This window comes from Helianthus annuus, chromosome 16 (assembly GCF_002127325.2).
Source record: "Helianthus annuus cultivar XRQ/B chromosome 16, HanXRQr2.0-SUNRISE, whole genome shotgun sequence".
Lineage (NCBI taxonomy): Eukaryota > Viridiplantae > Streptophyta > Magnoliopsida > Asterales > Asteraceae > Helianthus > Helianthus annuus.
In genome coordinates this window covers 39,351,134-39,376,954 of record NC_035448.2, presented here as the reverse complement: position 1 = coordinate 39,376,954, position 25,821 = coordinate 39,351,134, and the positions used below count along the sequence as shown (strand labels likewise).

Here is a 25,821-nt window from a genome sequence, read left to right as displayed (position 1 = left end):
ACTAAAATCGGCATATTCTCATCTTTTTTTGTTGTTGAATACATGTTCTTGAATTGTTTGATACAATCACATAAAACTGCAAATCCTAACATGGTATCAGAGCAATTGATTCCAATTCTTTCGAGTCATGTGAGATCTAATTAAGGTTCATGTTAGATTTGGTTTGTGAGGTGGGGTGAGGCTAGTATCTTGTGTTTATTGTGAAACCAAGTCAGGTTCCATTTGTTGTTGGATTGTTTGATATAATCATGATACTGCACAGTGTTCTTGAATTGTTTGATACATTCACACAACATTACAAATTTGGACACAAACCACCTTGGTTAAGAATTATAATCGGTGCATTGAATTCTTAAGAACTGTGCGTCCAAGATATCATAGTATAAAGAGATGAGTGAAGTGCGACATAACATTTTACATAATAATCAAACCTGAAAACAATAAAGCAAATGAATGCATAAACAAACGGAGAGAACTCCTGTTATCTGTATTCTGTTTTCTCGTACACACAAGAACTAAAGCATACATTTCTATTGATAGAGATGTTTACAACTTAAGTCTTAGAAGTTATTATTTATTTTTGATGCCTGATATATATCAATCACATGCCAACATGATACATTTTGTCGGATAAACGAGGGGCAAGAAGGACCTCTAGTGGCGTGGCTTTGCTAGTAGTAATTCCCGAGCTTTCACTCATATCAATCGGTTCATTTGATGTTTTGTTTATCACAAACTGTTGAATCACATTCGCTAATGCTAAAGGCAAAACCTGTAAGGCAAAGTAAACACCCGGGCACATTCTTCTACCACTACCGAATGGAAGCAGTTCAAAATTCTTTCCTTTAAGATCAATATCTTTTTGACTTGTCAAGAATCTTTCTGGCTTAAATTCATAAGGATCTGACCATATATTTGGATCATGATGGATTTTCCAAAGATTTACCAACAAACGTGTGCCTCTTGGGATGTTGTAGCCACTCACAACGCAATCATCCATGGACTCATGAGGAAGGGAGAGAGGTGCAGCCGGGTATAAACGCAATGTCTCTTTGATAATAGCATCGAGGTAAACCAAATTCTTTATGTCCGACTCCTCCACCAGTCTGTCTCTTCCAACATGTTCATCAATTTCATCTTGGGCAGTTTTTAATGTGTGTGGGTTATTAAGTAGCAAAGATAAAGCCCATGTTAAAGTCACAGATGTGGTGTCCGATCCAGCAGTTATCATTGCCTGCAGCACGATTTAAATTATCAAGAATGTTGTTGGATTCGATTATAAGCAATATGACGTTAACTTAAGCTTTTATAATAACCAATGTTTTAAAAACCGGTTTTTAAGTTATACCGGGTTGGGCTCTAAAATGGTTCAACCGGTTGAACCGGGTTGTATCGGGCGGTTAAACCGGGTTACTAGTTAACCCTATAAATTCCACAAAATACCAATTCATCTAAAAAACAATCTTATCTCAACTAGGATTTATGTAACTGATTATAGTTTTATCTAAAAGCAACTATTTTTATTGTAAACTATTAAGCATTTTAAGAATATTTTTATTAGTTATACACAATATTGCATTGTATGAGGTGAGTAATAGTTTCAACAACGATGAAATATTGGAATAGAAGCCACTAGGTTAATTACCGGAAATATAGAAAATCAATATTACCTTAATATCGTATTTTATTAAAATTAAGAAATCAAATCTTAAGATAATGTAAACCGGTTCAATGGTTTGAACCGGTAGAACCGGATTTACCGCCGATACATAAGACATACCGTATTCGGGTTTTGCCGGCCTTTATCGTACCGGACTCGTGTCCGATATCCGGTTTAACCGGTATAACCGGCCGGTTCAAACCGGTATTTAAAACATTGATAATAACTTATGATCTGTAAAAAAAAATCCAATAGGGTATTTCAAAATTGTTACTTTCCGAGAATAACATCAAGGGAACGTCAATATATACACTGGTCAACTGTATCTTTAGAAATATTAAGATGCATATATCAGCAAATAATGATGCAGCACCCTACTAAGAGATCTTGGTTGTTTCCTATGTTGAAATTCGTCAGAAATGCGTAGGTAACAACCATTAGCGACAACTTTCTGACAAACGAAATTCATTAGAAAGTTGTCTTAAAAAAACTTTTCGACACCCACACAATATTTTCCTACGTAAGTATTTTTTTGGAAATGTATAGGAATTTTTTATGCTATTTTTTGTCAGAAATTTCCATACTTTTTCTAGCAATAGTAATTGACTAATTGTACAATTGATCAAGGTAAATTAAGATTACCAGACAAGTAGCTTTGATGACTGTGTCATGGTCATAACCTGGGAAATCCTCTTTAGATGCCTCTTGGAGAATAGAAATCAGCACATCCATGAAGAATTGGTCGCCTTCTTGTTGCTGCCCAGACTCTTTCTCTCTCTTTCGATTCTTTAACCATCCTTCAATGATGTTGTCCATTTCTTTACCTGTCATCTTCATTTCTTTCTCATATCCTCCCACGTCGAAACGATTCATAAACGGAACGAAATCTGACACCACAAAAGTGCCTAATAACTCAAAGAATTTCCTTGCCACATTTTGAAATCGAACTCCTTCTTCATCGTTAAGCTGAAACCTCTTCCCTGAAATAATCCTAACCAAGACGTTAAATACCAAGTTCCCAAACCATTGTTTCATATCCACCTTTACCATATCCGAACCTTCACTGTCTTTGTTCCTTAGCCACACCTCATATATATCCTTTGTGGATGTTCTAACTTCTGAAACTCGAACACCGCCAAGCATCTCAACTCTTCTTTGAGAAAAAAATCTCAAGCATAACTATTTTGCGAACTTGTCTCCAATAATCACCATATGGAGCAAGGCCAATCATCGCGTAGTTATAGGCCATGATCTCTGTTGCCTTTGATTTGGGTCGACTCGCAAACACCTTGTCGTTTGTGGTAAAGCATTCTTTAGCTACCTCACCACTGCTCACAACCAAAACTTGGTGAACACCAAGCTTGATGGTGAAGATAGGACCATATTTGTCAGCCATGTCACCCAAAACCTGTTGAGGTGGTCGAGATCCACTTAGAAGGTGCAGGTGTCCAATTATAGGCCATGAACCCGTTGCTTGAGGTGCTGCTTGGTTCTTCACTATGTTTAACCCCTTTCTCCTCAAGATCTGCAGCAGGAAAGCTATTGCCAAAACAACAAAAATGGATGTTACAGTTGTTAAAAATGAGAGAGGGAACTCCATGACTTTTTTTAAAAATGAGAGTGATCATACAACAGCGGCCCTAAATTTCCTTCACTTCATTATCGTCACATAGAAGGAGGTGTCTTGATGACAACTTCATACATTTAGTCAAAAATAGCAAATTATAGAGTTGAAAAAATAATTGCCTTTAGAATTGTTGACAACCAGCTAACCTTAAAATCAAAAAAAACCGGTTTTTAAATCAAACCGGATTAGGCTAAAAAATGGTTCAACCGGTTGAACCAGGTTGTATCGAGCGGTTCAACCGGGTTGACTTGCTAACTCTATAATTTCATAAATTACAACATCAACTCAAAAGTTAATCCAAAAATGCATGATTACATATTAAAAAATATCCAAAAGTAAATCCATAATAAAAAATAATCGAAAAACATTCAATTTTCCAACAAAACTTTTTTAAATGAAAGTGTACGATATGTTTAAGTCATTTGAGTATTGAATACATCAACTATTTTCATTTTATACAATATTAATAAGAAATTTTAGTTATGAATAATCATAATATATAAAAATTACGTAAGATAAGTAACATATATAATAAAATAAGTAACAACCCAAACTAAAATAACCCTGGGCCGGTACCGGTATTACGTTTCAAACCGGTATACCGGATTTTACCGCCGGAAAAAACCTTATGCCGTTTCACTTATTTACCGGGGTGTTTCGTACCGGATTTTCATCTGGAAACGGTAATACCGGTATAACCGGTCGGTATTTACCGGTTTTTAAAACATTGATCAAAAGTCATTGCCACTTAAATTTGTATTTTTGCAATAAATATAATAAGCGTAACGGATGAGAAAATAAAATTTAATTTATAGAGATTCAAGTGGATGTTAACTAATCCACTCCACATTCTCTCATTGATTTTCCAATATCAAAAGTTGCTCCACTAGTCATCTCTCTAAAGTGGTAGGGATCATCGATACTATCGTTTCACTAAGTATAGGTAGTTATCAACTTACAAGTCTCGCATTTATCAAGGTATCATCACCTTGCAAACATGTGACTAAATAAGGTACTAATCAATTTGTAATATTTTTTAGCATTGCAAGAGGTGTCATAAAAGTGTGAGAGAAGTGTTGTTTTCAATTTTGGGTATCAATTTTATTGTTTCTTTGATTAGTTTAATCAATTGGGTGGGTGTTTGCGCAACTATGTAAACTTTTTGATTAACTATTGTTATTATATTATAGTATATATGTATAATAATGTTTTTGTTTGCTTGTTATCCAATAATTGCGATGTTTAATCTTTGTTTAATTGTGGGTGTTGGTCATTGTTCAATAATAAAGAGGGTTGGTTATGTGGATTTGTTTTTTGATTACTTTAATCCATTAGTTTATTGTTCAATAATAAAGAGGGTTGGTTATGTGGATTTGTTTTTTGATTACTTTAATCCATTAGTTTATTGTGTGGAGTCTTATTTTCTTCTTGTTCATATCCAAATTTTGTCTCCCTTTTTGGAAGATTTCCTTTCACCTGCTTTGTTTCTGTCTTTATTTTTCCTCTAGGTCATACCTTCATAGCACCTTCTTTCACATACACATACAGTGGACTTAATCTCAGAGGTTTGGATTCATACAATTCATCTGCGTTTTAATGCACAGTAAGTAATTAAATATGTTGTTTGTCTCTTTAAGATTTCCACGGGTGATCCAACACACATTTTTTACCATTAGGAAAAGTCCCCTTTGACTCTAAACCTAATTAATGGGGAAAACCTTTTCATTAAAAAAATACTTTTTTTTAAAGGCTAGGCAATTAGATAGATTATCTTTTGTATTTACAAAAAGTGAGAGGCTCCTTTCCAAAATAGTTTTTACTTTAGGCCATTTTAAAATTGTTTGTGTAATTGTGTTCTTCATGTGGATCTATATTCGAGTTTTTCAACATTCTTCCAAAATCAATATTTAAACTAGAGTCTTGACAAATACTTTTATTAAAGGTTTCCAATTTGTAAACTTATAAATTTTTATAAAATATTTTACGGAATGACTTAGTTATATAAAATTACGTTTTATAAATGTTTATTTGTTTTTATAAAATGTTTTTTCTTCACCCCATTCGTTCATAATATATTTCATCTTTGCCGTTTGGATCGTTGGACTTGATTTATTGATGCATGTGAGCTAACGTCGTTTATCTTGTTGTGGCGCATTGATATTGTTGATCAATAGTGGATTACCTCGTGCTTCGCGGTGGGAATTCACTTGGTAGGGTTTGGTTCTTTATGATAAAGAAACTTGCTATAACAATTGGAAAAAAAAAAAAAAAAACCCGAACTGCTCAAAAGAAAAATGACAACTCGAGTAAGAATCAAATTTAAATATATGATGATTCTGCAAATGAGATTGCCATTAGCAACGAAAAAGAAATTGATGAGTGTCATTGGCTAATTATCAGTATTGATTATCATCTACCCATAATTTATAGCTTAGATGATTATAATTCAAATTCAAAGTTAAAAGTAACTAAAGTGATTTAAAGAAAGTAGTAAAAAAATTGATCATTTTAGATCTTTAGTAATAAAATATGCACTTTACTAAAACATAAACATTTAAATATACTAAAACTTTGCAAATTAAATGTCTACATGATCTCTCCACGTGGTGGTCTGGCCTTCTATACTATCCCTCGCACAGCCTAGTCCCAATAAACATCTGCAGCCCATTTGGATGGCATGAAAATAATATAAAGAAAACGGTAAATTACTTTTTGAGTCCCTGTGTTTTATGGGTTTTAACTAGTTAAGTCTAAAAGCAAAAAGTTTAACGACCTGAGTCCCTATAAGCATTTTCTTTAACCATTTGAGTCCAAATTTCTAACCCAATTATAATTTTGTTGTTAAGTTTTGTTAAATGACCAAATTACCCCTATAAAACACAGGGACTCAAAAAGAAAAATAATATATAATCCCTCAATTAACACAAGGAGTAATTATTCATCCCAAATATTGGATAGACTGATTGTGGTTATCCTATCCCAAATTGAGTAGAAATTATTCATTTTATTTGATCATTGGGGGATTATATATTATTTTTCTTTTTGAGTCCCTGTGTTTTATATGGGTAATTTGGTCATTTAACAAACTTAACAACAAAATTCTAACTGGGATAGAAATTTGGACTCAAATGGTTAAAGAAAATGCTTATGGGGACTCAGGTCGTTAAACTTTTTGCTTTTGTACTCAACTAGTTAAAACTCATAAAACACAGGGACTCAAAAAGTTATTTACCCTAAAGAAAATATGTTATACAACCGAAAGAAAGGAAAAATCAAATAAAAATGGCAAAACACGTTCTACGTTGCACACATTTTTAATATCGGTTTAGTTTGGTAGGGCATCGGAACTCGGTATAGAAAACCACGAAATTAATGCGAGAGAATATCTACACATGCTTTATATTGTTCAAAACCACTAAACCAGATTTAAATTTGACGTTATCGTTGTGACACGTTAAACCGAAAAAAATTAATTAAATAATTAACGTTTTCAAAACTAAAAGGACTTTAAACTAAAGATTATATACTTATTCTTTTGTGACATGTCAACCTTCATCTATTTTAACAGATTGTTTTGCCCGTAATCATTAATAAATTAAAAAAAGTTCATAACAAAAAAAGTGGAAAATTATATATATCAAATGATATAGGATGTTTGCTACAGTGTTTTTTTTGTCCTTTTCCTTTTTTTTCTTTTAAGTTGTTATATATTGTTTTGCTTTTCTTTTTAAGTTTTAGTCCCACCTTTATACTTTAAATACCGATACCGATCATACGACGTTAATACTGGTATTGGTATTTGTTTTTATTGCGTCCGAGCGATGTTAAACACGTGCCTATATCTTTTGGTCATATTCTCAATTTAGAATCTTTATTGGTATTCAGTTTTATTGCTTTCGATCAATGTAAAACACGTGTTGATATCATTTTAGTTATATTATGACTTTATTTTACGTCTCTCTTTTGGTTGTTATAACGAGTGAGTGTTGGTACCGTAATAAAGCGAACAGATACCGACTGAATTCCCATCATTCATATTATCACTATTTTTAAGTTTTCATTTAAAATTTGTTAAAAGTGAGCCGCTCCCGCCGTGAAGCGCGGGAACTACCCCTAGTTTAAATTAAATCATAATTTACCTAACTTAAAACTTCGCTAAAGGAGGAGAAGACCACGTATATTCATTTATATAATATGGGTATAAAACCTGCTATAGCATGTAAAAAGGTGGCCTCAATACTACCATTCTATATTTCTATGTTTATGTTTGTTGTTTTAATTTGAAAAAAACAGGGTTTTCTTTCTCTCTCTCTCCCAATCCTAATAGCCGCAACGATACCATCCACCGTTCAACATCATAAGAGTGCGGCTAGGGTTCCGGTGACAATCATGCATGTCGCTTATTTTCTCATATCCAATCATATGGTGATCCATGGTGGTGATTCTGACGACAATTAAGCAATGGCCAAGGCAAACGAACCCTGGTTTGTCATGTAGTTATAGATCAGGGATGGTTGAGTTCGATTCTCGTCGCTGCCGACATCATGTCTCTGGCGATTCACCATATTAAGAAGAAGACAGCTAGTGTAGAGGGATCGTATGTGGAACTGTATGTGGAACTGATAATTTCCAAAAATAGGTGTTGGTTTTATAATCGGCGGTGGCGGTAAAACCGTCGGTGGTGCGTGAGGTAGGTGGATTGTTCTGGACCTTGAGACGAGAAAAGCAAAATAAAAAAAGCCAATAGCCAGCTGCCACCATGCAACTGGCTGGCACTATTAATGCGATTTGGTAAATGTTCACTAATGACAATTAAAGGTTAGATTGTCTCATCTACTATCTATTGGTTGTAACGTTGTCGTTGGGTTGCAGTATGGCATAATCGACGACGAGAAAAGGAAATCGATTATTTTTATGTCTCCGGAAGGGGCGAAGACGATATGCAGCGGTTATCTAGGGTTTCTTGGTGGTGATTCGCATCCGCCCGTCTAAGAGATTTCTTCGTGCCGGGTCGTGAGCTATGTGGAGCGATAAAAAAAATGGGATCTATTGGGCTTTCACCTGCACTGTGTGACAACTGGCTAAAATAAGAGTAATTCCGTACAACTTAAACACTTGATTTAACGCTTAATTACGTCCATTTCGATTTAATTATTGCATGATTAGGTCGTACAAAGTCTAGCAATCATAGGACATGGTTATATATGTCAAACAACAATTATACAATCGCCACGTCACGAGAAAACTACAAACTATGTCCTAATATGTTGGCAAAATGCTTAAAACACTATTCACCTGAACACGCTATTCATGTCAGCAAGTTTTGAAAACTGTCGGAACGAGCGGCGAAGGGCATGAACGCACTTGGTAGACGAAATACAAATAAAAATCCCTAATTAGGGACGCCAAATATAAAAACACTTTAACTTTCCGAAAAATACATGTCGTTAAAAATTCGTCCGAATCGCGCCAAAACTATAACAAAAATAAATTGTCCGCAACACTAAAATACATCATTTTAGTGTCCGTAGAACTTGCAAATAATATTCGACACCTTAAAGCTTGGAGATATCCGAAACACAAGCTACCGGTACAACGTCGCTACTTGCACAACTTGTCCGTTTATTTTATTCGACGGACTAGTAAATGATATGTTTTTTTTTATCCCCATAACACCTAAACGAATCATCTAGCGAACTAGTTAGCGATATTTTAGCGTTGTAAATGCCTTAAATAAACGGCATAGCATCGATGGTAAAATAAAGCTCCCGGTGTGATATAACACTTTTTATATAACACTCAATATCGAACCGACGAGCAAACTAGTGGCATTTTTACCATCTAAAACCGATACCCACTAAACTAGTAAACTAACTAGACTTTGTTTATAACCCTAAACTATCATTAACACCCTAATTACCCTAACTAAATTAATTACCTAAATATCTAAGACAATATTAATATATGTATGTATGTTTATGTTAAAAAAAAATATAAAGATCTTATACTTCCCTTCATGATTCACGACAACAAGTGGGTCCCCACCCACTTGTTTGGTGTTGAAAATCAAGATATACATGTATGGGATGAAAGATTGGAAGCATGGTGAAGAAAGTGTGCAATAATTATAACCTCACTACCATACTACTACATTCCCTACACCACATTTCAACAACAATTTATCTTCTTTCTTCCCTCCAATTCGGCAGCCCAAACCCCCCCTCATTCTTGTCTTTTTCATCCACTAATCACACTACATTTAGCTATTCTAAGTCATTTTAAGATGGTTTAAAGACTTTGCAAGCATGGAGGGCCATTAAGGAACACTTTGGAGCTCTTATTCATTCTTAATCTTCAATCTAAGATTGTGCAAAGTTGTAAGCCACTTTCTTAACATTTTTAAGCTTGTTATTAAGTGTAGATTAAGAAAGTACTTGTTGATCATCTTGAAAGTCAATAAAAATCTAACTTAAAACCCTAAACCAAAGCTTAACAACTTACTAATCACGAAGTATTATGTGATTATTATATGTCTTAGGGTTGTATGAGTTTTATGATCTTGTTGATTTTGTTTAAAGTAGATTATTTACATGGATGATCTTGCATGATTAAGAACAAGAATGAAGATTTAAACATGTTGATTTTTAAATCTAAACAAGATCATCATCCTTATGATCATGAACTTTACTACAATCTAAAAAAACAAGTTACAACAGGTATATGATTTTTGTAGAAATTAAAGACCATGATTTTCACTAAGATTATGTTAAAAAAAAGGTCTTAACAAGTTGTTAAAAAGGAAGAACAACATGGGGGTTCTTAAGAAATAATATTTTTGTTTAGGATCTTGTTAATATAATCTAAAAATGACACCATGTATTTTTAAAAGTGTGTTTAAAAATATACAAAAAGTTCTTGGAAATAAGGATATTATTAGTAGGATTCTTCATGCAAAGTTGATGGATTGAAACTTGGTTTGGATGGGTCAGGATTAAGGGTGCTAAACATGCTTAAAAACACGTTTTAAAACGTAGGGAAAACGCCATAGTTTAGGGGAAACTATGGCGAAATTTTTCTAAAATATTAATCGCGGTTAAAAAGAGTTTATCAGGGTGATTAACATGGTTAATCGCGATTAGTAAACTTAATGATGATTAACGACCTTAATCGTGATTAGACAAACCCTAATGACAAGGGTTAAGACTTAACCATCCAAGAGTTTATTTAAAACACTACAAGTTATTTTTATGATAAAATGGGTAAAATTTATAAGAATAACCATCAATATAATTTTTGGAGAAAATTATATGTATATACTTCAAATACTTTATTTGGTGTATAATGTGTGTATAATTATGTGTATGTATTAGTCTTAGTAATACATACCAAAATAATACCTACGATATTTGCAAAATATATGCTTACACCACGACGAAAACCCCACCAATATTCGAAATTGTAACGACGGTCGCGAACCTTCGCGACTACTTAAAATGTACACTTATAAGATACAATAAAACAAGGCGCGAACATCGGACGACGGGTCTCGAACGATGGACATTGGACGACACCTTATGCCTTATCGACGAAACGGGCGTGTCGACACCTCGAAATGTCACTACGACGCTCGACAACTTTGACACACAAAAACTATATATATTAACCGGTCGTTACGACAAGTCTAAAAATAAGATAATTTAGACACTTCATATATATTAATATATATTAATGACAATGAATGACCGGAAAATTCAATAAACGCTAATCGTGATTATAAAAGTTACTAGCATAATTAGTAAAAGATTACTAAGAATGCATGAACATAAATATTGGGCTAAAAAATTAATGTTGGGTTAAAATAACATAAATATTGGGCTAGGCCCAATACCTTAAATACATGGGAAAATGCCCATTTCCTTAAATACTTATAAAAGCCCACTTACAATACTAACATGGGCTAGGCTTAATAACTTATAGAACTTGGGCTAGGCCCAAATGTCAAAAATATGGATAAGCCAAAAACACAAAATTGTAGGCTAAGCCCAACGTAAAATACATGTATATTTTTATAAATATATATTGTACGGGTGCATTATAAATACGATATAACTACATGTATAAATACGGTATACCTACACATATAATACGGTATACCTACGCGTATAATACGGCATACCTACATGTATAAATACGGTATACCTACACGTATAATACGGTATACCTACGCGTAAATACGGTATACCTACACGTATAAATACGAGATACATATATGTATAAAAGACTCACGCACATGATGATGAACTGACTTACACTTGTTGAAGTGTACTCTGGCAAGTATGTCACACACGTACGATAACGTATTGTCGATGTTAAAAATAAATATTTTTAACACTTGAATCAAGAAAAGATATATGATATTATATTTGTGTAACAAATATAGAGTCTCGAATCAAAGTATACCAGAAACAAATGCCAACATATTATTAAATTACACAAGTGTTCCAAAAGCGAAATGAAAATAATAAAAGTTCAAGATGAACAACGAGTACAAGGTCTAGGAAGGACCGATGTGTCTAATGAGTTAGAACCTTTGTAGGTTGACTCGCGTTTACGGAACACGTTGATTGAATATCTCTCTCTCAGGAACGCAAAGCTGTGAGTTCATGTCCCCCCTTTTCTCTTAACTGTTTTCGGATTTATAACTCTCGGGGGTGAAATACATGTTACATATGTTTCAATGGTATGATTTGGCTATGAAATGAACTATTAGATCATGTGAGCATAGACTGAAACTGAAATGCCAATAACTCTCATAAGAAACATGGACAAAGGTTAGATCTAACGGGTACGGCCGAGCCCCACTCATGGTCCATTTGTGACTACTTAGAGTGCTTTTGTGTCCCAGTCGAGGTGATTCGACAACGGTCAAGGGGATTTGACACAGTCAAGGTGATTTGACACAGTCAAGGTGATTTGACACAGTCAAGGTGATTTGATACAGTCGAGGGGATTCGACACTAATAATAGCCCACTCAGGTTGGGTACTCCCTATGTCTTCACATATATTAATGTCCTTGCAAAACATTAATGATCTGTTCATAGACGCTATACATACCTGTTTGTTATGAAAGATCTCTCACATGTCTAAAGGTTTAATTGGAGCTCACTCAAAACACATGAACTCGCTCAACTTTTGTTGATGTTTTCAAACTTACATGTATTTCAGGAAACAAGATGGATCTTGGGCGCGGGTGTTGTTTTCATGATGTAAATTTCAAGTTTAGATGTCATTCGCTTTTGTTGGTTTGTAACTTAACCGGAGGTCATGTTGATTGAAACTTAAATGACTTGTGATTGTAATGTTTTAAACTTTTGAATGGATGAACATCATATTAATCATATAGTTGTTTGTTATAATCGAATGCAATGAAAGCTGATCAAGTCACACGCACACGCTTCCGCAAAAGTCAGGGTGTGACAGATTGGTATCAGAGCTTCGATTGTAGTGAACTAGGATTCCTTCTCGAGTCTAGTCTACAATCACTAGGATTCTCTCACGAAAACATTTTTACAACAAACAAAAAGATTTTCATTGCATTTACGAAAGCGCCAAGATCCACGAATCAAACGTTTACAAAGGAAAGACAAAAGCAGGGACATTAGTAGGGAGGAGAATGCCCCAACTAAAGTGCCACGTGAGGTATAGTCTATGTGAGATAGACTTGCCAAAGAGGAAACGACACCCGAAACAACAAACGAGAGTTATATGTGATATGTTGCATTTATTTGCTTATATATACTAAGTAACATTTTTATTCATTGATATATATGCATATATGTGTACGGAATAATTATTGACGGGAACGAGATCCCTTCGACTTCGAATCCTATTATTATTCTTGACTCGCACAATGAGACTATCGACCTCACGTTTATTGCGGAGCTTATGGCTGATGTAGTTACCAAACGAGACCCTGAGTTTGATTCCGTAGAAGATGGCTGTTCTTCCCTCTCGAATGCGAAGGTGCCTGACTACGGCAGTGACGGCGAGGCGGAGGAGGTAACCTTGGACAACAACCTTATCAGTGAGATGAGGTCCCTATGGCTTTTATGAAACATGATTGACGACACTCTTGTCCAGACAAGGAAGAGGATGTACTCATCTTGAAGGTGCCCCTCCAACTACTATTGTTAGGAACTCTATTTATTCCTACTTCGTCTAAGCATTGTGCCATTCCGCGCGTAACGACAACGGACGTTGGCGCGTGGACCATTATAAAGGTCCTTTCAATGTTGAAGGTATGAAGACAGTAGTGTCCCTTCTCTGACGGATCGGCTGCTTTGAACGAGAGAAAAATTAGGGTGACCATGCAAGACAATTTATTATTACGGGGGCCCACGTAATAACATCTTGTAGTGCATGGAAATCCTGGTGGGCTCTGCGGGTCAAGCAAATGATCACTATCTATTTGAAATTCCTAAGTTGTTCCGAATCTCCATCTAGTAGAACACTAACCGAAATAGTTACTCTAACACTCTATAAAGTAGGATGTCTGTCTTTGCCTACTTCGTGCCTAACACTCCAACCCGTAATACGAGTCGTTTGGGACCCGGTATCTAAGCAGGTGAAAATGGCTAACACTTGGAAAAGACTCTCCTCATCCTTCACCTCACATGCACCCTATCACCCACTACCTATATCGCCACCACCAACACCCCTACCAGTAACCCTACACTCTCTATCCCGTAACACCCCATCGTTTGAGTAGTGCATTCACGCCTTGGAAAACCGCTCTACGGTTGCTACAAGGCACAATTCGGTTCCGAGGAAGAAGCCACGTACCCTCACGACCTTATCTCTGCGTTTTCACTATCACCCCTATACGTGGTAGTAATGCACAACCCCCCACCTTTTTGGGAAGTATGCCCGTTTTGTAAAAAAAAAAAAAAAAAAAAAAAAAAAAAAAACTAAAGACCTAAGAGGACCAATGTAGAAGGAAAATAACTACTACTTTCGTATTATGGAACTTCTATGACCGATGTGATGTAACCTCGAGTCCATTTTGTTTTTCATCTGTTAAAAACAATGTATCAAGTTGTCGAACATATATGGAAGCTCAGTGGTTGTTTTCTTATTTATACCTTTTGATAATATATGCATGTGATGTTAGATGATTACATGTTTGCTTGTGGTGATGATTGTCTATATACATATATACCCCACAGATAATTATTTGGTGAATGTTCTCTAACCTACCCAAAACTTCTTGCTAGAAGAAAATGCCGCCCAGACGTGACACAGACACTAACACGTTACCAAGGACAGAAGCCGAGCTTCAGGAACGCATATCACAGGCAATTGCACAGCACAAGGCCAACCGCTCAGAACACAGCGGTGGCACTTTCGGAAATAACCCTCCAACTGGTAATGTTATATCACCTAAGACACATTACAAATCTTTTGGATATTTCCAATTGTGTTCTGCCAATGCTCACTCGTGAATTGCGTTACATATGTTACAGGCTGTACTTATAAGCAATTTCTGGATTGCAAACCTCTAAACTTTGATGGCACGGGAGGTGCCGTCGCTTTTGTTCGCTGGGTTGAAAAGACCGATTCCGTGCTAAGAATGAGCAAATGTGCACCTGAACAGAGAGTCACTTATATTTCTGGGCTGTTTTTGGATGGTGCACTCTCCTGGTGGAACCTCCAAGTTCAAACTCTTGGCGAAACTGCTGCATATGCGCTCAGTTGGGATGAGCTTAAGGAATTAATGCGCAAGAAATACTGTTCAAGAGCTGAAATCCAGAAACTGGAAACTGAGTTCTGGAATCTGAAGATGGATGGACCAAAGGTTGCCGAGTATATTCAGCGTTTTCATGATTTATCAAGGGTCGTTCCTTATCTTGTCGAGCCAGAATTCAAGAGAATCGAAAGGTTTATTTGGGGACTTGCGCCTCAAATCCTGAGCATGGTTACTGCCTCAAAGCCTCCAACTATTGCAGAGGCTATCGATTTGAGCGTTACACTTACTGAAGAAGCTCTTCATATGGGAAAGTTTTCGAAATCCGAGATAAACAAGAAAGAGACTCACGTGGAGTCTTCAGGCGACAACAAAAGAAATTTTTCAAATCTGAAGAAAGGCACTCAAGTAATTCATGACCACTCAAATGCAAACAAAAGAAGGGAAGCAAACCCGCCGCGTGGCATGAAAGCTTATGGAGCCACCAATAAGGCCAGTGGAAAGGTTTATCTGGGGACTAAGCCGAGATATGACGAATGCAAGTTTCACCATGAAGGTCGATGCATGAGACCTAAGTGTGACAGATGTGGAAAAGAGGGACACAGCAAGGATGCCTGTTGGGCAAGATATCCCAACCAAGGAAGAAACGATAGCTACAACCAAGGCGGAAACAACAATGGTAGAGTTCCAGGTTGCTTCAAGTGTGGTGACGTGGGGCACTTTAGAAAAGATTGCCCTAAGAAGAACCAAGCGAGGAGGAGTCTTCGCGATCGGAGCTCGTGAGCGCGCCAGGACCCGAATGTTGTGACGGGTATGTTCCCTATTAACCAACACTATGCATCCATTCTGTGTGATACTAGCGCCGACCTTAGTTTTGTATCAGTAGAATTTAAGAATACACTTGGCCTAGTTTCATGTAAGCTAGACGTCCCATATCCTATAGAACTAGTAAATGGAAAGTTTGTTAAAGCAAATGAAGTGATTAAGGGTTGTACTTTGGAACTTGTAGAGCAGGTTTTTTTTTACTGAGCTCCTACCTGTTGATTTGGGAAGTTATGATGTTGCAGTCAGCATGGATTGGCTATCCAAGAATAGAGTTGAAGTTATTGGTCATGAGAAAATCATTTGCATCCCTTTTGCGAATGATGAACCACTTATAGTACACAACCTTCATGCAGTTGATGCGAGGACGCTGGGCCCCATAAGGCGATGGTTTGCGACATCCCACAATGGTCATAAAGGCGCAGAAGTGCCTCCGAAAGGGGTGCATAGCCTTCCTTGCTCATGTTGTCGATAAGGAGACCAAGGAGCCGAAGCTAGAAGACAACCCTGTTGTGAACGAATTTCCAGAAGTCCTTCCCGAAGACTTTCTTGGGCTACCTCCACAGCAACGAATGGAGTTTCGGACAAACCTAGTGCCAGGAGCGGCACCAGTGGCGAAGGCACCTTATCGATTAGCTCGTCCGAGATGCAAGAACTATCCACTCAACTAAAAGAGTTGCTAGACAAGAGAATTTATCGAGCCGAGCTTCTCACCCTGGGGAGCTCCAGTGTTGTTGTTAAGGAGAAGGACGACAATTTTCGTATGTGCTTAGAATACAGGGAGTTAAACAAGCTAACCAATCAAGAATCGGTACCCCTTACCGAGAATTGATGACTTGTTCAACCAATTTTAAAGTTCTAGCTACTACTCCAAGATCGACTTGAGGTCGGGATATCATCAACTGTTGAATGATTACGACTGTGAGATTAAGTATCACCTGGACAAGGCGAGCGTTGTAGCAGACGCCTTGAGACGCAGGGAGTGCGCAAACCCACTAAGGATGCGAGCCTTGGAGATGACCATACAAACGAATTCCGTTACTCGGATTCGTGAGGCTGAGCTAGAGACGCTCAAACAAGAGCACCTACAAGCTGAAGCATTACGTGGAATTAGAGTGCAATCGTTGCCCAAGGAAGATAACATTGTACTCCCTGTAGCGAATTTGGGTTCCATCCTTTGGCGACCTACGGACGAATATTTTGGATGAAGCATACAAGTCAAGGTACTCTATACATCTGGGTTCGGATAAGATGTACCAAGACTTAAAAAAAAAATTTATTAGTGGCCTAAGCTTAAAAGTGACATTGCTACTTATGTTTGGAAATGCCTTACATGCACCAAGGTTAAGGCGGAATATAAAAAGCCTTTAGGTTTGCTCCAACAACCTGAAATTCCTGCATGGAAATGGGGGAGAAAAAAAAAACCTCGATGGGCTTCATTACTAAGTTAACCCGAACCTCAAGAGGCCATGATATGATTTGGGTAATTGTAGATCGACTTACAAAGTCCGCGCATTTCCTACCGATCAGTGAAAAGATAGAACTAAGAAATTGGCTGAAATATATCTCAAGGAAATTGTGGCCCGACATGGAGTGCCTGTTTCTATTATATCGGACCGAGATGGTCGGTTCGTGTCAAGAATATGGCAATCATTCCAAAAGGCCTTTGGATCTCAACTGAATCTTAGTACGACCTTTCACCCGCAAACGGACGGCCAAAGTGAGCGAACGATACAAACTTTGGAGGACATGTTGCGTGCTTGTGTGATGAACTTGGGTGGAAGCTGGGATACTCACTTGCCTTTTGTCACACCCCGATTTCCACGTGTATCACCGGTGGGCCCGGTGGGGATTACCGTGACGTAGTTGGAGACATCATAGTCAAACCACACAATATAATAATGCACAGCGGAAGCATAAAGATAATTATATTCAACTATTGTTCTTAATATCAAATGTATTACAAATAGTCGAAAGGTATCCACAGGGGATCAAATAATAATATCGAAAAGTATTGTTCAACAGACTTTGACATCTAAAGCTTGCAAGACTTGAATAATGATGCCTGGAGTAGCCAGCCTATTACGTATAGCACCTGCACTTAATCTTTTTGGAAAAATACGTCAGTGCACTGGTAAATACACTCAACTGACTCATTTTGGAAAATGATTGAAAATTTATTTGAATGCACATGGCACAAAATATCTTTTGATTAAAATACCCAGAGGCAAGATTAATCTTTTTATAACTTGGGACAATCATAGTTATGATCTTGTATACAGTTTTACATGTTCGTTGTATGTTCAGGGCCCGATATAGAAACCGAGTCATGATTAATAGACACATCACAAGTATAGGCCCACTGAGCGTGAGATACCGTTTCCCTTATGCAACTGTCAGGTGTATGCCTACACCCCGTGCATAAGACGTGACCATTTTATAATACAATGATGTCAAGGATATCCGGGACATGGTCATTAACCCCTAAAGGCTTTTATTTCAAACAATACAGATCAAACCGGGTTACCTCAATAACTTAATCACAATCCGATTAAATATTCAATACCCGACCAAGCGGTATTATTATACCGTATCCCAAGCCCGTATAGGGAAATAAGTTAAGAGTATTTACCTGAGCTAGCTCCTGTCTTAAATAGCAAGAATAATAACTCAGCCGTATATTCTAATCAGTAGTCGCAAGTACTTTTACTGGGTTCCTAATCTGGAATGAAGGTTTTATCAACCTATTAGAATCCTAACGGGTCTTTATAATAGTCGTAGCTTAGACCGGTCAGTTTCAAAGGAATATATACGGTTTAATCGCGTGAAAGGCGAAAACCGGGAACAAGTGGTGATTCCGCCCAAACAAGTCCGAAGACTTGTTTTATATGGGTCTTACATTCACACTCTGGATTTTGGGGTCAAAACAATATGGTTTGACCCGCATCGGCTAATTCATGTAAACTACTTACGTACGCCGAACCGTACGCGCAAAAGGCGCATCGGGTAACCGTAAGAGTCTTACGCTTGTTTCCTAAGTTAATATGCCTTAAAGAGGTTGTGGTATCAGTAGGATACCTCCCGTAATGCCCGTAACGAGTTTTTGTCCTTTATACGCCCCGTAGGGGTTTTTCGGTCATTTTAAAGATTCTTAAAGGGGTTTATGAGTTCTACAGGGAATCTGAGTTTCCCGACCAGTTTATAAAGTCTAAAATACTTTATTTATTATTTAAAATCAGTAGCAACTGGAATCGGATCAAAAGACCTTATAGAACTCAAGTTACGGCCCAAAAGGGTATATTCGGTATTTACCGAACCGTAGCCATAACCGTAGGTTATGAGCAGGGTAAAAATGATTAAAAATCTTTAAAAATCCCCAAATATTATTTTACAACAGTAGGTAAAAGTTTTGGGGACGAAATCTTGGTTTAGGTAGGCGTTATGCTAAATGCGCTATTTAATTACCAAAGTTCCGAAATTTGCGCCATTTGGCATAACTCCTATTCTGGACCTCGTATTGACATGAAATTTTAGGGACATGCTTAGAAATCAGTAACCAAGGTCATGATCCGTTCACATGTCCGAAAACCTCGTTTAAATTTATAAAGGGCGTTACGGTCAACTTTTAGGCGATTAGCGGAAATGCGTAAAAGATTCGGACAAACAATGAACCGGTCATAGAGGGTTATACCATCATGTAACCTGGTCCTAAGAGAGTCCTAAGGCATATCTATACCTCACTAAAACGGGTCAGAACTGAAGTCAATGCAAAAGTCAAACTTTTGCGACATTCGGCTCCGAACCGGTTCAATATAGCAAATGGTCGATTCAAACGAGCGCAAACAAGTTTATATACTTAATATCATGTTTTATGAGTGTCTAAACAGGTTTCATAGCATATACATTACAGATTATGCAAGATTCGCCAAAACGACATTCTGTTGACTTTTTTAGGTGCACGTTTGACTCGACATTGGACATGGTTAGAGTGGTGATCAGGGGAAACCCTTTTAGGGGTTTATTACCCACATAAATACCAACTCATAACTACTTTTGATCCGCAATAAGACTGAGCCATTACGGATTTATTTTGAAGTCAAACCGTAGTTACGACGGTTTGGTTTCTAGTAGTTATCAAAGCATAAATCAAACTACAAAGGATCTAGACGACTTACAGAAGTTGGGTCTTGCTTAGAGTATACAGAGAAATGCTTGAGAGCCTTTAAAATGACCAGAGGAGTGTGTTTTGAGTTGTGTGTTGGTTATGAACCAAACATGCCCTTTTATAGTAAGGTTTCACAACAAATTTTGACACACAAGTCCCCCAACTAACCCCAACCTTCCAACATGTGTCCCTAGTGTTTTGGAGTTGTTTAGGGGTCACTTTGAAGGTTTAAATGCAGGTCATGGCTTTTAGAAGGCTGAACAGCCAAGTTAAGCATGTTTCTGCATCTGGGCGCCTGACGCGGCCCGCATGGGGGAACCATGCACCTTGTACGCAGGTCGCCTGGTTTTTAAAATCATGCGCGTATCTTAGGGGGCTCGCGGCCCGCCTTCACTTACCCCAAATCTCAACGCGGGTCGCGAGAGGGTGGTTTTTCAAGGCTTTTAAATCTTTTGAAATGATTACGAGAATCTGGTAATTAATAACGAAATCTTTCGTAATCATTAACCTGACCTTTCGGGTTTTGAAGGGGTAACTTGAATATTTTATAATCATGACTAAATCTTGGTAATAATGATAAAATCTTTAGTAATAAATAATGAAATCTTTAGTAATCATCAACTTGACCTTTCGGGTTTTGAAGGGGTAACTTGAATCTTTTATAATCATGATCAGAATCTTTGTAATTAATAACCTGACCTTTCGGAACCGAAGGGGCAACTTTGCGATTTGGCCCTTGGTTATTTACAACTAAGGGCCTCGTGTTATTTATATGTATTATTCAGTCCCTTGGTTATTTTCAATATTATTAGAAAGGTTTTAACTTTTATTATTGACGCTTTTTACCCCTCGCATACGGATTTGATCATAACTTTCTCGTTTTAAAACGGAACTTCGCGAAATTTATATATTATATTCTAGTGAGCGTATTTTACTGTTACGAAGCCTCGGGTTCGTTAAATGGTCACTCAGAGGTATAATTAAACATGTTGACACGTTTAACCCCTATAGCTTGTAATCTCTCACTTTCTTTCGCGTTTCGTTTCCGTACGATCCATGATTTATCCGTTTGAAGGTACGAGCATCATTTAGGGATACTATAAAGTATATTATCCTTGATTGACATTTATAATCCTCGAATTTACATATATTCAAGGTTTGTCAATTTTAGTCCTTCAATGCCACGTGTAAACTTAGGACACGTGTCGGCACATTATTGGACGCAAAAATTTCGAGGTGTTATATCCTCACCCCCTTAAAATAAATCTCGACCCGAGATTTACTCAAATAATTTGGGGTATTTTTCTTTCACCGTGGATTCAACTTCCCACGTATTTTCGGGATCTCTCCGGGCATCCCATTTAACCTTTACTATAGGCACATGTTTTCTTCTAAGCTTCTTCACCTGTCGGTCTTTAATTGACAAGGCTTTACCACAAACTTCAAGCTCTCATTTATACGTTCATAAGTATGAGGTATCATCAATGATCCATCGGTGAAGCATTTCTTTAGATTGCAGATGCGGAGCACATTGTGAACTCCATTGAGCTCTTCCGGTAAGTTCGACTCATAGGCGTCGGACCCGACACATTTGGTAACATTGAAAGGTCCTATGTATCTCGGGCTTAGCTTGCCTTTCTTCCAAACCGCATCACTCCAATTAATGATTCTGGGTCTACGTACTCTTCTGCCTATCTCGGGCAGACTTGAGTTGGCCTCGAGTCTGGACAATCTTGTCCGTTATTTCGAAGGCTATTTCTGGTCCTGATAGTTGGACCTTTACAACATCCGTCCAACAAAGAGGCGATCTATACTTACTACCGTATATGCCTCGAAAGGCGCAGCCTTTATGCCGGTACGGTAGTTATTGTTGTAGGAGAATTCGATTAGTGGTAGGTCTCATATTAATGATGCAGTCCTAAACGGGATATGCATCTTAACCCTTCTCACCTTTCGGGAGATAAACAGGATAATCTTAGAAAGAGATAATCGAGATACAGGGAGACTACAGAGACTTTCCATATTTCAGGCTCCTGTTCCTTCATTATTATTTGTGTTAATACGTGATATGTTTATGTTATAAGTCCATGAATTCCTTATTTCGGAATGCTTTACTTGGACAATATTATGGATATCTTCTTCGAATACTACTAGTCGATATTTGTATAATATGATCATTGGGGTAGTTCCGGGGTTCCATGTATTAACTTCCATACTGATCAGGCATGGAAATAATCTATGGGACACGCCAGTATACGCCAATCCTCATATGGTACTTTTATCAAACATAGTTTGGCATTCGTAGGTGATAGAAAAACAATGAGAAATAATAACATATGTTGTCGTACTCTATTGCGAAGAAAGAGTACTTTTAGATTTTTCGGAAGGATTCTTATGAATTTTCCATCCGTAGGTTTTTACATTATGCTAAATATATAGGGTTTTATGAAACGTTTGTAAAAAGCTTGCTATATTTATTGTTTATGAAGGATTTATTGGTATCTGATTCAAAATGAAACTTTTGGCATTTAAATTTATGATAAAGGTTAGGGAAAGTACTCCAGATTTCTAATGCCATTAAAACAATTTATTAGTTGCAAACCAACAACTGTTACTCTTTATCTAGATGGCCTTAATATATACTAACCATGGTATTTATAGACCATATAGGTTAATATAGTACTAACATTCTCAATGAACGTTATTTAATATATATATATATACATATATATTCATTATGTTTAGTCTAGGTCATGAAAGACCATAAACGGCATTTAAGGTTCGGCCGAATTCATCATTTTCTTGACAGGGGATCAAAACGTCACTTCTGTCTTTATTATATTGATGAATTTTTTGGACAGCTCAAAAGTCTGCCACGAGGATATCAGAACAGAGTGATTTTTAATAGACACAACATCGATCTAAGATTTGTTGGAGCGTTTTCTTAGGTACAATTGACAAATTCCTATCTCATATCAAATGATTGAGATCCTAAACATGCGGAGTCAATAGTTCTCAACAAATATGATCTCTTATGGAATTATATGTGCCAGTAGTAACTATTTTCTTCATAACCGTTTGATAAGAAAGGTACCCGCTGTATCCTTATAATACTGCACCATCTTCTGGCCGTTTATTCCGAAGACTCATGCGTTTGTTCTTTTGGCTTCTTCGGGTTTCTTCTGATTCTTAGGGCAGTTGGTCTTGACATTCCCCCTCTCGTTACAACCGTAACAGGTTGCATCTTTTAGCTTTTCGCAATCCAGGGTTTTATGTTCCTGTGATTTGCAAATTCCACAAGGTAGGGGCTGAGATTCGAATCTGCATTTCCCGAGGTGGTATTTCCTACAGGTTTCGCACTTGGTCTTCTCAACCGACTGCTGACTGTCTCTTTTTAACCCGGAACTCTTCCTATCGGAGCGACGAGAATTCTCATCCTCCCTTTTTCTCTTTCCATTTTCAGAGGACTTGGCAGCCATGCCTCTGACTATATCAAGTGTAAGAGATAGCGACAGGTCTGCCGCTGACCTGAACGTAGCAGGCCTTGAGGCCTTAACACTGGCCTTGATTTCTGGGGCTAAACCCCCAATGAAGCGAGCAATCCTCTTTGGTTCCGGTGTTACTAGGTAAGGAACCAGTCTGGACAGTTTATTGAAATTGGTGAGGTACGCTTGACAATCTAAATTTGTCATAACCAAGGATATAAAGCCAGCTTCAATTTTCTCAACTTCATGTTGAGGACAGTAATTCTCTTTGATAAGAGTAACGAACTGATCCCAAGTCATGTTGTACAAAGGGATTTTCCCGGTGGCTTGAATCAACGACCGCCACCAGGCTAAGGCCTCACCCTTAAATGATTGCGACACGAACTTGACCACATCCCTCTCAGCGCATCCGCTGATGTCCACAACCGTATCTATTTCATCTAACCATGTCATACAATCTACAGCTCCATTCTCCCCAGTGAAATCCCGGGGTTTACATGAAACAAAGTACTTGTAGGAGCAACCCTTATCGTGGGGTCCTTGATTCAGTATGATCTGTTGAGACGGATCGCTGTGATTATTAGAAGAGTGACGCTCGTCGTCTTCCTTCTTGGGTTCATCCTTCTTGGAAGGAGGCTTCGAATGTGGTATAGATAGGGTCCTACTACGAGTCCCACTATACTCTTTGTACTGCCGCTCTAAGGCCTTCTTAACTGCGTCGTCTACCAACGCTTTTAGTTCAGCACCCGTTATATTAATTCGGGCGTTATCATTGTTCTCCATTGGGTGGCTATTAATTTTATCTGAGCCAGCCATTTAATTGAACTGTTACATAAAACAAGGACAATAGTTTACTTGGGAGCTTATTATGGAATTGTCTTTTATGGCAATTCATTAACCATGGTAACGGAGACCATATTTGGTTAATTTATTAATCACATTTGTTTAGGATTTGTATTATAACTTAACCTAATTATAAAAACAATAACAGTTTTACTAGTGGCACGAAAGGCCTAGTCACATGGACGGTTTAATTTATAAGTCATGATTTCAGAGAATCAAGGTATTAAGGTTTGAATCGCATTCAGTACCTTCTCTTGACAGGGAGTTGTAGACTTCAACTGTCTTTTGTCTTTTAGGACAATAGGTATAGCCCGTGGGCATTTCCCTTATGAGGGATGGTTATAATATGATCATCTTCTCAGATGCTATTAGTCGAGATCGTATGGATCCTACCGATTATTTTGTTTGGACCTGGTCCAACACTTTTAGACAGGAGGTCACAGACCACCACTGTCATTGTCTTATCGGACAACAAGTTTAGCCCGTAGGCACTTCATCACTATCGGATGTTTATAATGTGATCATCTTATAGGATGACACAAGCCGTGATTTCTAAATCACTAGGCCAGATAAGAAAATTGGAAGAATCCAATATAAGGATGACTGTTGTGATTTTCCCGAATCACATTTGTCAATAGTGTTAACACGTGCTTAGGTGTTAACAAGGATCTGAATCCCTTGAGTAGGTTTCACCATCTTGGCCGTGTAGGCTAGGTCTCACCTTTAAGATTCTTTTTAAACTGCATACTGGCAGGGAAAAGAGGGATGTTTATTTTATTCAGGATTTTTATCATAAATCCTAATTTAATATTATATAATTATGGCACAAGAGACCAAGTCACAGGGACAACTTTATATTATCAACCTTGATTTTGTAGAATTAAGGTATTTAGGCCTGAACGTGTTCTTGCCTTTTCTTGACAGGGAGTTGTAAGTTACGACTGTCTTTATTAAAATTTCTGGCCTGGGGGCCTATCAATTAACATCTCGTAAGATGTTAAGACATATAGTCATTGCACTGATGACACGTTCAGCGGTCACAGTAATGACATGACGACATGATCAGTGCCATTAATTTAATCAACTGTCGTTCAGTGGTCATAATAATGACATGACGGCAGGATTAGCACTTAATTTAATCAACTGACGTTCAGTGGTCATAATAATGACATGACGACAGGATTTGCACTTAATTTGATCAACTGTCGTTCAGTGGTCATAATAATGACTTGACGACAGGATTTGCACTTAATTTGATCAACTGACGTTCAGTGGTCATAATAGTGACATGACGGCAGGATTAGCACTTAATTTAATCAACTGTCGTTCATTGGTCATAATAATGACATGACGGCAGGATTAGCACTTAATTTGATCAACTGTCGTTCAGTGGTCATAATAATGACATGACGACAGGATTAGTACTTTAATTTAAATCAACTGTCATTCAGTGGTCATAATAATGACATGACGAC

At 37.3% G+C, this 25,821-nt stretch overlaps 1 long non-coding RNA gene and 1 pseudogene across 1 annotated transcript; both read right to left on the bottom strand.

The window, feature by feature from the left end:
• Nucleotides 1–434: 434 nt before the first annotated feature.
• LOC110916072 lies at nucleotides 435–3,418 on the bottom strand (annotated as a pseudogene).
• A 14,492-nt stretch (nucleotides 3,419–17,910) lies between these two features.
• LOC110918720 lies at nucleotides 17,911–20,076 on the bottom strand. The gene is made up of 3 exons (XR_002581525.2): nucleotides 20,029–20,076; nucleotides 18,486–18,575; nucleotides 17,911–17,959 (listed from the first exon to the last, which is right to left on the bottom strand). It is a non-coding gene; the product is annotated as an uncharacterized LOC110918720 (long non-coding RNA).
• Between the last annotated feature and the right edge of the window lie 5,745 nt (nucleotides 20,077–25,821).